The sequence below is a fragment of the Macrobrachium rosenbergii genome, chromosome 53, assembly GCF_040412425.1.
Source record: "Macrobrachium rosenbergii isolate ZJJX-2024 chromosome 53, ASM4041242v1, whole genome shotgun sequence".
In the NCBI taxonomy this organism is placed as follows: domain Eukaryota; kingdom Metazoa; phylum Arthropoda; class Malacostraca; order Decapoda; family Palaemonidae; genus Macrobrachium; species Macrobrachium rosenbergii.
Genome location: NC_089793.1, coordinates 8,250,324 through 8,266,361, shown reverse-complemented (window position 1 = coordinate 8,266,361; position 16,038 = coordinate 8,250,324). Strand labels below are relative to the sequence as shown.

The 16,038-nt window shown below is 35.4% G+C and overlaps 1 protein-coding gene across 3 annotated transcripts in view; it reads right to left on the bottom strand.

Annotated features, from left to right (window-relative positions):
- The window catches only part of LOC136834258 (gamma-aminobutyric acid receptor subunit alpha-6-like), a 462,469-nt gene that overhangs the window by 26,094 nt on the left and 420,337 nt on the right, over positions 1–16,038 (bottom strand). The window lies entirely within an intron of this gene.

The window sequence follows — 16,038 nt, the reverse complement described above, 5'->3', positions numbered from 1 at the left end:
TCACTGAATAATTTGTGAGCCCATTAAAATCTCCCCCACCCTCTGAATTACTCTTGCTTCTGCAGGCACTTTCAGTCTATTAATCAGTCAGTTAATCTCTTGCAAGCAATTAGCAGATACGTACGAGCGAGAAATCCCCTTTTCTTTTTATTTATAATGGACGTTCTTTTATATGTTTAGCAACTTTGTTCATTTGCACACGATTCACCCAACCAAATGTTGAAGGCATAAACCGCAAGAAAGAAATTCGTCTAGTAAATTTTTTATTAATTTATTAAATATTTACCTCCGCTGATGGCTGCTGACTTATCCGTGAATACAAGAGATGAAACATCTGGTAATTTATACTCACCACCTATATTTTTTTAAATTCACACAGTGAATCCTGGTTATTTCGATTTAGATATTTATCATTTGTAGACAAAAAGAATTCAAGAGATAAAATGATTGGTATTCGATACTCACAACTTATCTTTTTGTAAACAAAATCCATATGAAGTGAATTAGTGTTGTGGTTAAGATATTATTATTTGCATAAAAAAAGAATTCAAGAGATAAAATGACTGGTGTTCCACACTCACAAATATTATTTTTTATTTTAATTCATACAAAATGAATACATGTTGTTAGGATTAAACATTTATTATTTGCTGACAAAAAGAATTCAGGTGATAAAACGGTTAGAGCTCGATACTCAGAAGTTATTTTTTTAAAAATTTTAACTCATAAAATGAATCAGCCTTGTTGTGATTACGATATTCATTACTTGCAGACAGAAAATAAAAAATCCGAGAGATACTCGATACTCACTTTTTTGTTTTGTTTAAATTCATGCAAAGTGAATCCGTGTACCTGTGATTAAGATACTCATTACTTGCCAGCTTGCCGCCCCCAACCCCACAAACAAATAAAAAAACATAACCATACTGCGTTCATTTCGAATGCATAAGTGAAATTACCGACTCGGCGAACCTGGGGGGCAGGAGAAGCCTTTCGCAACGACTCTCGTGATTAAGCAATCACGGATTCTAATTCCAAGTCATGTCGAAATTGGGACAGTCTGCAGAACCAAATTAACTGGCAAAGGTTAAGGTAGTTTGTGGGTTTTTTTTTTTTTGCTGACTAATCACCAGCTTTGGCGATTGGACGTTTTGTACCCAGAATCAATTCTGTAATGTATAGCGGTTGTTACCTATATGCTTAAATGATTTACAAATGGGTGTGCTGTTACTATGTAGATCTGGTTGTCTAATGCAGGGATGGCTAATATTTTTTTGGGGAGGAACGGGAGGGAAGGGAGGGGAGGGCTATTTGGTGGGAGCCTGGAGAAGAGTGGAGATTTGTAGAAGTGAAAGCTCAAGAGAGAAACTAGAGGCCTTGATTTGCATGGCGTTGGGTGAGCTGTTGATGAACCAACAAAGCAATGTAAGCAATACACTAATCAGATTTTCAAGAAATATCAAGAACTTTTTAAATATCACTTAAAAAAGATAGTTGTTTGAAGGAGATAAATCGTGAATTCATAATGAAAATAACACAGAAATTTTGTTGTTGCAAACTTTTCGTTTAACTAGCAGTATTTGGATGCCATTTTGGATCAATCATTTATCCTCGGAAAAAAAAAATATTCAGAACTGATAAAAGTAGTTTACAGTTACACAATTTGTTCGAACCATTAAACCAATCGACTGATTTATTGCAATGATTCACCCTTCTACTTCTTCGTTTTAACGCGCCTTTTTTTTCATTTTTATATGGGGTAAGCACGATGCCTTCTTTTGAAGGACTTTAATTTGGCGGTGGGGTAGGCCTATCCATTGAAAAGCTGCAATATTTCATATCACTAAACATGAACTGCTTCTTTATAAATGCCGTGAACGCTGTTTAGGAAATATTCCGGGAAAATGCGAACAGTTTTCCGTTTCCTGGTACCCTATGAAAAAGAACACGGAGAGAGGGGGAGCGGGGGGTAGCATCTTCCCCTTTTGAAGCACCCTCTTAAGGCCCAAATATATATATATATATATATATACACACACACACACACACACACACACACACATATATATATATATATATATATATATATATCTCTATATATATATATATATATTCATTCCAATTTTGCAGCCGAAATCATTATTATGCTACTTGAATAACAATTATCATTTAATACTTTGCTTTTTTACAATCTTACAGTAGCAAAATAAAGAAAAGTTAAATGGTTCTTTAATGCCTGAATTTCTTGAATTTATTTGAATATCACATTATTATGCTACTTGAATAATATATTATCATTTATATATATATATATACATATACATATATATATATATATATACAGTAGCATAAATAATATATATATATATATATATATATATATATATATATATATATATCGTTACTGAAAAAATGCATATATAATGGTAATTGCTATGAAAATAACTTTTTCGAACTCCGAGTATATGAGACGATATAACCAATTGCAATTTCAAATGTTGGCTTCAAAATACTAAAAAAAAAAAAAAAATATCATTCGGTAGGTGCATTTCATAACACTGCATTTCAACTATTTTTATAAATTTGATCAGGTATATACTTTAAATGCGTCGAAATACGCACAATGTTAAATTTCATATAAACAGCTGAGGAACCTCCCTCCCTTCCCTCCTTTTTCGTAAAAAGCTAATGGTAATTGCTATGAAAATAACTTTTCGAACTCGAGCATAATAGACGATATAACCAACCGCAATTTCAAATGTTGGCTTCAAAATACTAAAAAAAAAAAAAAAAAAAAATCCCTCATTCGGAGGTGCATTTCGCAACGCACTGCATTTCAACCATTTTTTGCCATAAAAATTGATCAGGGTATATACTTTTAAATGCGTCGAAATACGCACAATGTTAAATTTCCTTATAAACAGCTGACGGAGAATTTCTCCCTCCCCCTTCCCCCCTCCTTTTCGTAAAAATCATACCTTTCTGTGCTACGGGACGCCAAGCCGCTTTGGGTATGAATAATTCACAGGCAACGCAGTGAAGGCTTTGACGCAATGCATTAGTAATGCTGGGGGGGAGGGGGAAGGCGGATAGGGGAGGGTAGGGGAAGGATGTGTGTAGGGTAGGGATGTATCAGTGGGGGAGGGGCTTAGGTAGTAGCCCGGTCTCTTGCTCTCTACGGTAGGCCGATGGTCAATGCGTACTGTGTCATACGGACGAACAGTGAAAAAAAAAAGAAAAAAAATTGTGCAACTTTCAACTGTTCGTTTCCCGCGTCCCTACATCATCTTTTCTGTTCGAAATTCATCCAACTCGTTTCCGAAGCGTTCCGGCTTTTACGGACGTGCCGGAAATTTTCCGGAATAACCTAGAGGTGGATCCGTAAAACGTTCCGATATAACTACTGTAGGAGGTGGGTCCGTTGGACTCTAACTCAAAATGGTCGAAGAAGTCCAGTGGAACTGCCAAAAACTGAAAATAAAAGTAACAAAGCGGTATCCACCTTTCATTTTTAATTAGCTAACACCTGAATCGTTTGGTACACCTAAATGAACCAAGGAATGATGCCGTCATAAAGAAAAGAAGAACGTTTAAGCTGGTGATAAGAATGAGCGTACGCTGGATGAATGAAGAACTCTGGCCAAATATTTTTCACGATCATTAACTACATACCTTTAAGATAACTGATCATAAATCTATGCAGGAAGCTCTAATTAATATAATGAAGCCGTTGGAAGAAAAATGAATGGGTACATGAATTAATTATCATACCAAGAGGAAAAATAATCATTGTCACACACTGAATGAAAAGATTAGTTATCAAGTTAATTTATGGATAAGCGCTTTACAAAATTCTTAATTATTTAATATTAGTAAAGATCTATACTTTAGACTGACATGTATATTCCTGACCCTTCCCGCAAGTCATGTCACCAATTGATTGATTGTTTAATTTTCTTATCTCATTTTCCCTATGTAGCTCATTTCTCGCACCTGCTGTGCATTTATTCTGTTGTTCTTTTACCTTTTTAACCTTTATCTTTTTTTGTTTTAAAATCAATATCTTACGATAAAAGTCTCTTCTCTTATGTGTTTTGGGTTATAAAACCAATAACTTTTTTTTAGGAGGGGAGACGTTCTCAACTAGTCAATGGTTTTTCTTTATTTGTACGCATCATTTGTACACATTCGTAATAATAATAATAATAATAATAATAATAATAATAATAATAATAATAATAAGACAAACCAAATATAAAAGCAAATCCATGTGATTATAAAGAAAATAAGTGACTAGTAAAATTAACCCGGCCCCCAACGAAAAAACAACATTGATTTATTTTTCATGTGATTTCAGAGTAATTCCATGTTGTAAAACGAACGGCATCAGGAAATACTGAGATTTCAATACAATACGTTCAAATAAAATACACTTAAAAGTTTTTTTTGAAATAAAACACTTTAAAATAAAAATAGTTCAGCAGGAAACGTCAGCGTCCACTGGTTCAGGGAGTACAGAGAGAGGAGAGAATTCAACTTTTGAAGCGAATTGAATAAAACAACGTACTCATGTCGATTGTTATCAGAACAGGTACGAGGGCAACATCCCGGTTCCTCTGACGAATTACATCATACCGGGAAATCAACGCCTAGGTTTCTCTTATGACTGATCAAACCGGGTAGGGAATGTTCTAGTTTCTGTGACAGACTTATCAGTCTGGGTTAACATAGTCCTAGTTTCTCTGACTTGTTAAACTGGGGAAGAAGTATCATGGTTGTCTGAATGACTGATCAGACCGGGCAGAGAACATCCAGGTTTCTACGAAAGACTAATCCAATCAGAGTTAACATGGTCCCAGTTTCTCTGAACTGTTAACCGGACAAGAAGTATCCCGGTTGTCTGAGGGACTGATCAAACCGGGGGTAGAGAATATTCCAGTTTCTGCAAGGGACTGATTAATCAGGTTACACACAGTCTCCGCTTCTCTGAAGAACTGTTAAACTGGGTAAGCAGTTTCCCGGTTTCTGTGAAGGGCTGACCAAACCGGAAGACCAACGGCCCAGTTTCTCTCAATGGGAATAATTCTATAAAATTCATAACAACTGTTGGATGTAAGACGAATTAATGGTAAGATTACAAAAATATAAACAATATGAAATGCGTACTTTTGGATGTAATTATTATATATAAAAACTCATTGTCTTTTTTTATCAGTTTTTCATGTCAAAGAACAACAGATAATGCTTTGGGGCTATTTATGTATAGGAAAGTCGTGGCGTCTATCTTTTTAAACAATTTACAGTCAATTGCATCCAGTTAAATGAAAGGTGATAGCAAAATGTTTTATCCTGACCGAGATTTTTCTGAAAAATGGAAACTCAAGTGAATTAAAACAAAAATGGTTTTCTACTTTTTGTGGTGAAAATTTTTTCTAATTTTTTGTGTTGAATTATGACGATTTTTTTCTACCTTTTTGTGGTGAATTAAAACGAAAATTTTTTTTCTACTTTTTTGTGGTGAATTAAAAAGAAAAATTTTCCGACTTTTTTGTGTCGAATTAAAACGAATTTTTTCTACTTTTTTGTGGAGAGTTGAAACGAATTTTTTTTCTACTTTTTTGGCGAATTAAAACGAAAATGTTTTTCTATTTTTTTGTGGTGAATTAAAACGAAAAATTTTGTCTACTTTTTTAGTGGCGAATTACAGCCAAAATTTTTTTCTATTATTTTGTGCTGAATTAAAATAATTTTTTTTCTTCTTTTTCTGCTGGATTAAAACGAATTTTTTTTCTACTTTTTGTGGTGAATTAAAACGATTTTTCTACTTTTTTTGTGGTGAATTAAAACGAATTTTTTAATACTTTTTTGTGGTGAATTAAAACGACAAATGTTTTCTACTTTTTTTGTGAATTAAAGCGAAAATTTATGTCTACTTTTTTGTGCTGAATTAAAACAAAAATTTGTGTCTACTTTTTGTGGTGAATTAAAGGATTTTTTCTGCTTTTTTGTGGTGAATTAAAACGATTTTTTCTACTTTTTGAGGTGAATTGAAACGAAAATTTTGTCTACTTTTTTGTTGTGAATTAAAACGAAACATTTTTTTCTACTTTTTTTTTTTTAAGTAACTCACTATTTCAGTTACACCATATACAACTGCTCGAACGTCAGATGCTTCCCAAAATAATTAGTGATGATTTCATGCAACGCAATCTAAAAGCAGTTAATGTTATAGTTAATTGCAAAGTTCCAGTCACTATAGTTTCACTGCCTTCCATGAACAGCAGCCCCCCCACCCCCTAACCCATACCCGACCCAAGGAAGAGCATACCATTTCTAGTCTTACGCAAAATCAGATATACAAGGAAGGATATATAGAGAGAGGAATAATAATAACTCCAAGAATAAAACCTTGCTGCAAAATAAAAAAGAAAGTGATGACAATAATGATGATGACGATGATGGTGGTGAAGAGGAAGCATAACTGTCCCGTTCGGTGCTGCCACTTACGGCTCCCCTATTTTGGTATTTGACAGAACCTTTACTTGCAGGAAGGTATTTCCATTATGCTCTTTTATTCAAAACTACGACAAACACACTTCAAATGTTGCTGTAAATTTGGTTGTATAATCGAATTGCATCACAGCAAACTTCAAGGAGATGAAGGACTCGACTAACTGAATATTAGTTAAAAAACAATCCAGACAATACGTGCATACCTATCAAGTATCGACAGATGTGTTTACGATTATTTAAAGGATAATTTCGAATTTGATAATAGCAGATTGCAGAGACTTTTTTAATACTGTATGGAGAAAATATAATATTAGTATGGTTAACAGCATATAATTCTGTCGTATATTTGAAGGGTGTATATGATCTGATCAAGTATAATATATATATGATATATGATATATGATATATATATATATATATATATATATATATATATATATATATATATATATATATATATATATATATATATATATTATCAATCAGTCAACTGCTAAACAAGCTAGTAGTGTACATATTTCAATTAAAAATATACCAGATATGGAACAGAGTATTTCTGGCGAGCGAGGAAAAGCAGAACAGAAATGAAAAAAAAAGGGAAAAACTAAAACACACTTGAAATACACACACAAGCACCGCCGCTGCCCGTTTAAATGACGTGGAGAGGGAAAGGTAACCTTTTGTGTCCGTGCAAACTAAAGGTGACCTAATGGTTACGAGTACTTAAGCGGGAGCAGAGCTTCCTTGATGAGGGAGACGGTGTTGGTGAATGATGCTGGAGAAAACAGAAGTTGTCGATGGTTATTATATGAATGCCCTTGCGGGTATGAGGAATCAGAGAATGCTCTTTTTGCAGTGTTGGGACGAATGGCGTGTGTGCTGTTGGGATAAGTAGCCATAACACAAGTAGGCTGTTGGAGAATATGTGGACGAGTGACTAAGAAACGAAGCTGCTGGGCACAGCCAGCATATTGGAATGCTGTTGGAGAATAACTGAGCGAATATTGTTTGCTGACTCATAAACAAAGCTGTTGGAGCTAGTCAGAATAAAGAATGCTGTTGTTGAGTACTGAACGTATATCGTTTCTGGACTGTCATAATGCCGAGATATAAAATGCTGTTGGAGAATGCCATAACCAATAATGTTTGCAGAATGTTATGCACGAAGCTGTTGGAGAGTCTGAATAAAGAATGCTGTTGAAAATAACTGAACGACTATTGTTTGCTGACTGTCTTAAACAAAGGTGTTGGAGATAATCAGAATAAAGAATACTGTTGGGGAGTACTGAACGTATGTTGTTTGTTGACTTTCATAAATACAATTGTTGGAGATAGTCAAGATACAGATTGCTTTTGGAGAATACTGAGCGAATATTGTTCGTTGACTCTCATAAAGATAGCTGCTGGAGATGGTCAAGATACGGAATGCTTTTGGAGAAAGCCTGAACGAATATTATTTGTTGACTGTCATGATGAAAGCTGCTATAATTTGTAAGCTTGTAGAATGCTGTTGGAGAATACCTGAACGACTATTGTTAATTGACTTTCATTATTAAAGCTGATGGAAATGGCCAGCCTGTGAAATGCTGTTGGAGGGTAATTGGACGAATAATGCTCACTGATGACATAATGAATGTTAACGAAGGTAGCCGGTATAGGATGTAAATGGCTTGAAACAGCATCTATGAAAAATGTTGGCGAATGGCATTTAGGACAATCAGGAGATACTGTCTATCATGGAAGCCAGGGAAAGGATCCTTGGATGTTGATGGATATAACAAAAAAGAAAGTTTATTGGAAATGAAGACTACAGAGGAAAGCAACATAGAAACTAGTACTAACGACTGCATAATTATGCTTTGAAGATTTAATCTGGGTTGAAGGCTATTCAAGCACTGTTACAATAAAAGATGACACTAACAGCGCACAAGAAACTATTAGGAAACTTTATTTTCAACAAACAGACTTTAAATAAACCTCAAAAGCACTCATACATTTCTTTTTCGATAGAGGACTTTTATTAATAATAGTAGATTTATACTTATTTTGTTTGACTATCTGTATTGCAATTGGTGATGAAGTCAAGCTTCGCTTGATATTTATGGATTCTAAGCTGCACCTCTATGTAAATACGACTGTGGGAACCGCGTTTTATTGTGCGTCGAGCTCACGGGAGCGTTCTGTCGGAAACATTGCTTAAAAGCGAAACACTTCCTGGATTCTGTTACACAAAGCACAACAGTCAACAAAGAATATCATTATTACAAGCAGCACCTGATTAATGATCAACTCCAACAACTGACAATTCATGAAGAAGTTTGGGCAGGAAACCTTTGTTTCTTAATTTCTTAATACAAATATACAACTGGTAATAAAAATTAATATAATTTGCAAATTCAAATCCAATGTAACAGAATCTAGGAGAGAAGTCCTCCTTTAAATAACGATATATATTAGTTTCTCAATAATCTATAATTTCCTTCTATTCATTTTGAAAAAGCATGTGAACAAAAGTCGAGGCAAGATTAAAACTAGAATAGGCAAAAGCCTTCTCTCTCTCTCTCTCTCTCTCTCTCTCTCTCTCTCTCTCTCTCCTTCTCTCTCTCTATCTCCTTAGCTTTTTCTGTTTATCCTCACTATTCCCTGACTTATACTCCCGTAGATAGAAATACATAATAGAAACGCTACAAAGAATTTAAAATTTATACACAACAGACAAATGGAATAAAACTGGAAATAAACTAAAAAGAAAGCTCATTCCAGATATGAGAGAGAGAGAGAGAGAGAGAGAGAGAGAGAGAGAGAGAGCGGTCATTCACTCTTACTCAAATTCCTACATGCCCTGCGGTTGCTGTACACGGGAATGGGAATGCCGGTGAATTCTTTTAACGCCTGGAATAGACGGGTCAATGCATCCTGGCTGGAATGGAGGGTGAATCGCAAAGCGAGAGGTTTAACCAGACAGGGTTTGACGAGAGAGAGAGAGAGAGAGAGAGAGAGAGAGAGAGAGAGAGAGAGAGAGAGAGAGAGAGAGAGAGAGAGAGAGAGAACGCTCCAAAAACCGAGTTCCTCATATTTTTAGTAGAAATATTATCATACGCTTTAATCTAAATCTTTTTTTTTATCCCATCAAAATCCAGAAGGACCAGGATCCATAAAGGTGGCAATTGCTAATTCCAGAAATCCTCTTTGGCAACTACACCAGGGCGTCCCCACATCTAAAAAACTATTTTTTCAGCCTTCTAGGAATTGCATCTCATTAATATGATAACGATAGGTATAAGATTCCAGGGAAAATCTTAATAACTTTTCATCTTTATACTTACTGGAATTTTGTCAAATATACAACGAAGGAATTCATTTCAAAGGGACCGTCCCTTCATGCATTTCCAGCAGCCCAGAAATTGACAATACAATGACGTAGTTTGTGAATGGATACTAAACGCTTAACCATACACAAATTAACAGGATAACATAAAGATTCTTTAGATAAACCGAGATAGAAAGAAGATATCAGCTTCCCTTTTTTTATGTACCCGGAGAGAGAGGTGACGTAAGACGCGTAAAATGGAAATGAATGACCCGAAAAGTGCTGACGCTTTGCCCCTCAGGGCCATTGAGAGGAGAATCTCCAGTGAGTAAATTAGGTCGTCAGAATGTTTTCCCTTGTGAAAATATTCTGACTTTTGACTTCGCCAAAAAAAAAAAAAAAATCAAAATGTCCGAAGAAACCGCACGCAATATCAACGCCTTTGTACGAAATCAGGAGATCTGTGTTTTTATGCAGTCGTAGAAATGAAATTTGACATTAAATATTTTTTTTTAGAATAATTCAATATATTTACTCAAACGGTTCATAATCCAACTAGGGGGGAGTATGCCTGATTTGATTCACCATCAGTAAACTTAAATATAACGTTAGTAATATATATATATAATATATATATATATATATATATATATATATATATATATATATATATATATATTATATATATATATATATATATATATATACATATATAAATATAAATATAAAAACATATATATATATATATATATATATATATATATATATATATATATATTATATATATATATATATATATATATATATATATATATATATATATATATATATATATATATATATAAGCCAGAAACATCCTTTTTAGACTGACCATCAGTATAATAAGGCTGCACAACAACAATTGGTAAAATAAGAAGAGCAAGAAATAATTATGAACCTGAATGGTCTCAATCTGTATCCGGGATTGCAGTTTTTAACAAAGTTTGTTTGATTTCTTGAGAAATTTGGTTCTTAAGATAGCTTTTGTGTGTGTGTTGTGTGTGTGAGAGTGTGTGAGAGAGAGAGAGAGAGAGAGAGAGAGAGAGAGAGAGAGAGAGAGAGAGAGGTTTTCTATATCACTTTACTGATTCATTAGGATTTTGTGTTTATATATATATATATATATATATATATATATATATATATATATATATATATATATATATATATATATATATATGAGCAATAACCACTGTGCTGATTGCGTTCTCCAATCGCCTCCCGTATGGGAGATAGCCTGATGTTAAAAAAAAAATCTTATATACCTCATAAAAGCTTGGAAACATAGCTGAACACGTATTCGCAACTTTGTGGAATTGAATAAAATTAGTTGAAATAAATCATCGCAATCAATAATTCTAATAAAAGCCTTCTTATACTTACTCGCTTTAAAATAATTTTACTTTCTTTACTCACTTTATTTACTTATTTGTTTGACATTACCCCCTGTAAACAGAAAGTTACTTATAAGGTTACACCTCTAAAATCCTATTGTTGAGCGGCGTACCCCATTTTCTGGGATATCATGTAATTGTTTAAATAATAAATATCCACAGTCACCTCCCTGAAACTTATAGTAAACAAAATAATATCCTGAATGCTGAGGGAATCGCACCATTTTGAGCTCGCCTCTTCGAATTCTTGACAATTTTGCTATCAGACGCCACGTCAGGTAACACCGCTGGTAATCCGGTAGGCCTATTAACAACCCTTGCCACAGAAAAATTGCCTATAGTTCCTCTGGCATTAAGATCCATATTCCCTTCTGCGGCAAGGCGCTAGGCATTCGGGTAGGCCTCTTTTTTATAATTCTGTGGCCTTGTGAAGGCTTTTCACTTTTAATAAGGGATGAGGAGCGGCAACTTTCCCAGTTGAACAGTGCGGTTTTATGTATGCCAAAGGGTTAACCGTAAATTCTGAGGAAAACTCAAGAAGATGAAGAAATGGAGGAAAATACGTTTGCACGAGACCGAAGCAAAATTTTTAGAATTTCTTATGAGGGGGGTAGCAGAAGACTAAGATTTTAAAGAGGGTGGGGTGATATTCCTTCAGATAATCACGACACTACGGTAGTTCGCTGGACCAAACAATTAGAAACAAGAAAAAACAAACGAACAAATAAAACCTGGACGAAAGCTCGGCATGCAAACGGAAGTTCCAGCAAGGCAAGCCGGGCCGGAACTAGCATCCTGTAGCGTGGGTGTTAAGCCACTCAAACCAACCGCCAGGGTTCCGCTTTAAGTGTGAATTTTTGATAACTTTTGGGCCAATCCGCTTCCCCGTTTCCAGCCTGACCCGGACATAAGTGTTCACAATACTCTGAACGGAAGATTGCCTCAACTTACAAGCAAGAAATAGGCTAAGTGATCGTGCTAGCTACATTTTGCACAGGCTCTCAACGTCTGGGTAAGGTGCCAAGGGCTCTCTCAGCTTCTGGAGACAGTACCTGCTTTCTGGCAGCTCATGTCTTGCTCTGCAGAGAACTGGGTCAGCAAAGTAGTAGCCATTTCTAGCTATTTATATTCGTTGTGGACAACCTACATAGAAGTGTGAGTGGAGGATTTTAAATATATCTAATCACTTGAGTGATCCTTTTCACGACCTACTTCAAATACATAAAAACTGGACACAAATAATTATCTTTTGAGTCAGTAAATGTCAAGCATGTTACATTTAAGTGTAACTAAGTTTTAAAAGTCTTCCAAGCATTTTCTTCTTTAGAAAAAATCCCGGAGCCATAAAAAACTGCCTTGAAAAACCCCTTCCCGACAGGATTGCTCAAAACCGACGAAAAATGTGTTTGCATGTGTTTGTGTTTGAGAGAGAGAGAGAGAGAGAGAGAGAGAGAGAGAGAGAGATTCCAGTATTCTATTTGTTTCCCTGATCAGTACACTGCTCTCTAACTCATAGCAATAATGTTCCATTCTCCTCCTTTTTGTCTTCCCACCCACAAACCTTCGATGCTGCAAAACTTGTAAATAACACGTTGGATCAGAAGGAGTAAAGGGAGACGAGTTTCAATGCTACACGTTCATGTATAAAATACAAAATACGACAGTGTACTGAGATACAATCTGTAATCAAATGAGATAATACTAATAAGAGATAGAGTGTATTTTTGATTCTTGCTAATTAAGCTTTTTCATGACCGACCCCTTCCGGCTCACAACTGAACATTTTTAAAGGTATTACTCTCAATACCGAGCATAATCTTTCATATGTAATTCACATAACTGAAAACGTTTACCTTTTTATTTTTCGCGTTCCATAAGGATCCTTTTGTTTGCATATGGGTATTCTGTACAGTGGAATCATGCTAACTAAGTTAATAGCATTGAGGTTCGTTGAGTCAGAATGCATTCACAGCATGAATAACTCATTCATATATATGTATATATATATATATATATATATATATATATATATATATATATATATATATATATATTCTGATGCTCTTTATTACTCTACTTTTCGAGGATGGTGGAAGGGTGGGGGAGCGGGGTAACCGACAGTGTGTCATTTACGCTTGCAATACCAGAGGCCATGATCAGTTGCATACAAATGCATGGATACTGAAATAATTCAGCGGTAAGGCCGATAATTCCATTAACGTCCATGTACTAAAAATTCAGGTCACCGCTTGTAAAAATTATTATTATTATTATTATTATTATTATTATTATTATTTTATAGGAAACTAACTTGTCAAGCAAGTACCCCTCAAGGTGCGACTAAAAAAGAAGAGAGAGAATAAAATAAGCGATAACGAATAAATAATAACAAAATAAGATTAAAATATTAACACATCAAACGCAAGAGATGATGCATGGCTTATAAGATCGTGAGGATAGGAATCAACAATTAATAAATAATATAATGAACAATCAACCCTGCATATGTCAAGACTATTTTGTCCAACAACCAAATTGCAGAAATTAAAAGTCTAAATTGAAACCTTTAGATTCTAGGATTCATCAACTCCCTTCGAGTTTCCAGAACTTAATTGTGCTTGATGAAATTCGTTTTTCCCATTATTTTCAGCCAGTCTTGATTCCCACCATTCCTCTTGGAATGAGTTATTCCAATATTAGTAATCGTGGAATCAACGTCACGTACGATTATGGAATTTATATTAATTTACCTCAAGCGACCCCTGACTATCCATTACATTAAGGCTTAAGTCATCAGATGCGCTGTTTTAGTGGCTGCTTTCAGATTAAGGGTGCCTTATGCCACCACAGGCTCTTTGTTTCCTAATCAGGGCTTATCAGTATTTCTGTCTATATAAGAAACAAAATTGCCGTAACCATTTGGCTATTTCAATCTATATTTCTTTGTCTATACGCAAGTCTACGACAGGAAACGAAAACCTGTGTGCTTAAACGCATTCACTGCGTTGTATTTCTAAGTATCACTAAAACACATCTCAATATCTCTTTACTTTCAGCGAGTTTCCAACATGTTCGTTTATCGCTTTGACTTTCGTTCAATACCCTACGGTAAATACTGAGAATATCTTCAGCCAAGGCTGCTACGAAAGAAGAGGGAATGAAGCTCTGGAATTTATCATCAAAGCGTCCAGCACACACTTCCAGTCCGTCAGGTTTAACTATCAATCATGCCGGTTACTCTGCATTTTATACTGGGAATGAACTAGATTATTTCTGAGCTAATTAAATATTTATTGCAGGATCATCATAAATCTCTATGACTACGAGATGCCATTTTGTTTTTGAAAGTAATTAGATTATTTTTTTTTTTTTAGAATACGTAAATCTGCGATATGATCTACAGATAGTATGTTTTTATGGTTAGTGCGACCGACGACTACAGAACTTTCTGTCTGTCGCGGCAGGAAGGAGCCGAGATATGTTTCCGACCAGAATATAAAGTCGATGTATGACTTTAAATCTACCGGTGCAGAAGCGACCTTAACAGTGACTTGGGGGGGAACTGTCAAGCTCTATGGGAGTAGCGGTGCCTTCCCTCACCCCACCCTCCCGTACCTGCCTCTCCCCATCCCACCTGATGAGAGGAGGCAGCTTAGACCCTCGCGTATCGCGTGAATATTTCGCGACGCGCTCGCGCGCACAAAAAGCGAGAGAGAGGAAGGAAAAATTGTCTTAACATACTGTAAGCTCAGTCGACGAGTTGAGAATGGAAATTTTCGAGGTCAAGGCGCGTGCGCACAACAGCGGCAGCTGCAGAGACAGTCCTGCGCTGACCTATCATGACTCCAGCTGACACCTGACCTTTGTAGCAGCGGAAACGCTGATTTATTTATGGTTTGAATACAGGTTAGACACTTCCGCTGCCGGTGGACAGCCAGGTCATTTCTGTTTCTCTCTCTCTCTCTCTCTCTCTTTTATGTGTGGGAGGGAGTGTGGGGGGATGAGAGAGACGCCTACACATTCTTCCTCTTTCTCTCTCTCTCGTTATTTCTCTTATCTCGTCTATTTCAGTCTTTATTTTTCCTCTCCTCCTCTCTCTCTCTCTCTCTCTCTCTCGCGTACGCGCAGGCGCATTCTAACACTGAGCTTCACAGCCTAGTATACCGTTTATTCCTTGAAGTAGCCGAAATAGAAACCCCATAAGTTTGCCTTACAGTAATACCGCGGAATTATATCTTTGAGTGTAAAAGTTTTCTCCATTCATATCCAACGCCAACACCTACACCCCCCAACACACACACACACACACCCACATATATATAAATGTAATATATATATATACTCTATACATTTATACATACATATATATACTGTATATATATATTATATAAATATTTATGTATACACGCATACACATACATATACATGCCAATGGCATTCACACTTTTATGACCTGCTTGTATACACATAATTACCTATACGTATACAGTAGGTGCATGTCCATAATTACGCTTATACATAATTACGACCTACGATAAAAAAAAAAGTCAGGCAAGGTATGGTTATTTTTTCATTCATTTTTCTTAATGTATCTTTTTTTTTTTTTTTTTACAATTTACATACTACCACACACGAACAGACACAAACCATTACTGGACTTATTTCGGCAACCATGCCCACCTTGAAAGAAAAAAAAAAAAAAAAAAAAAAGGTATCATGAAGCCGAATAAGCTTCACACTACACAATGACTTGGTGGCTCTACAACCAGGGTATTAGGCCTC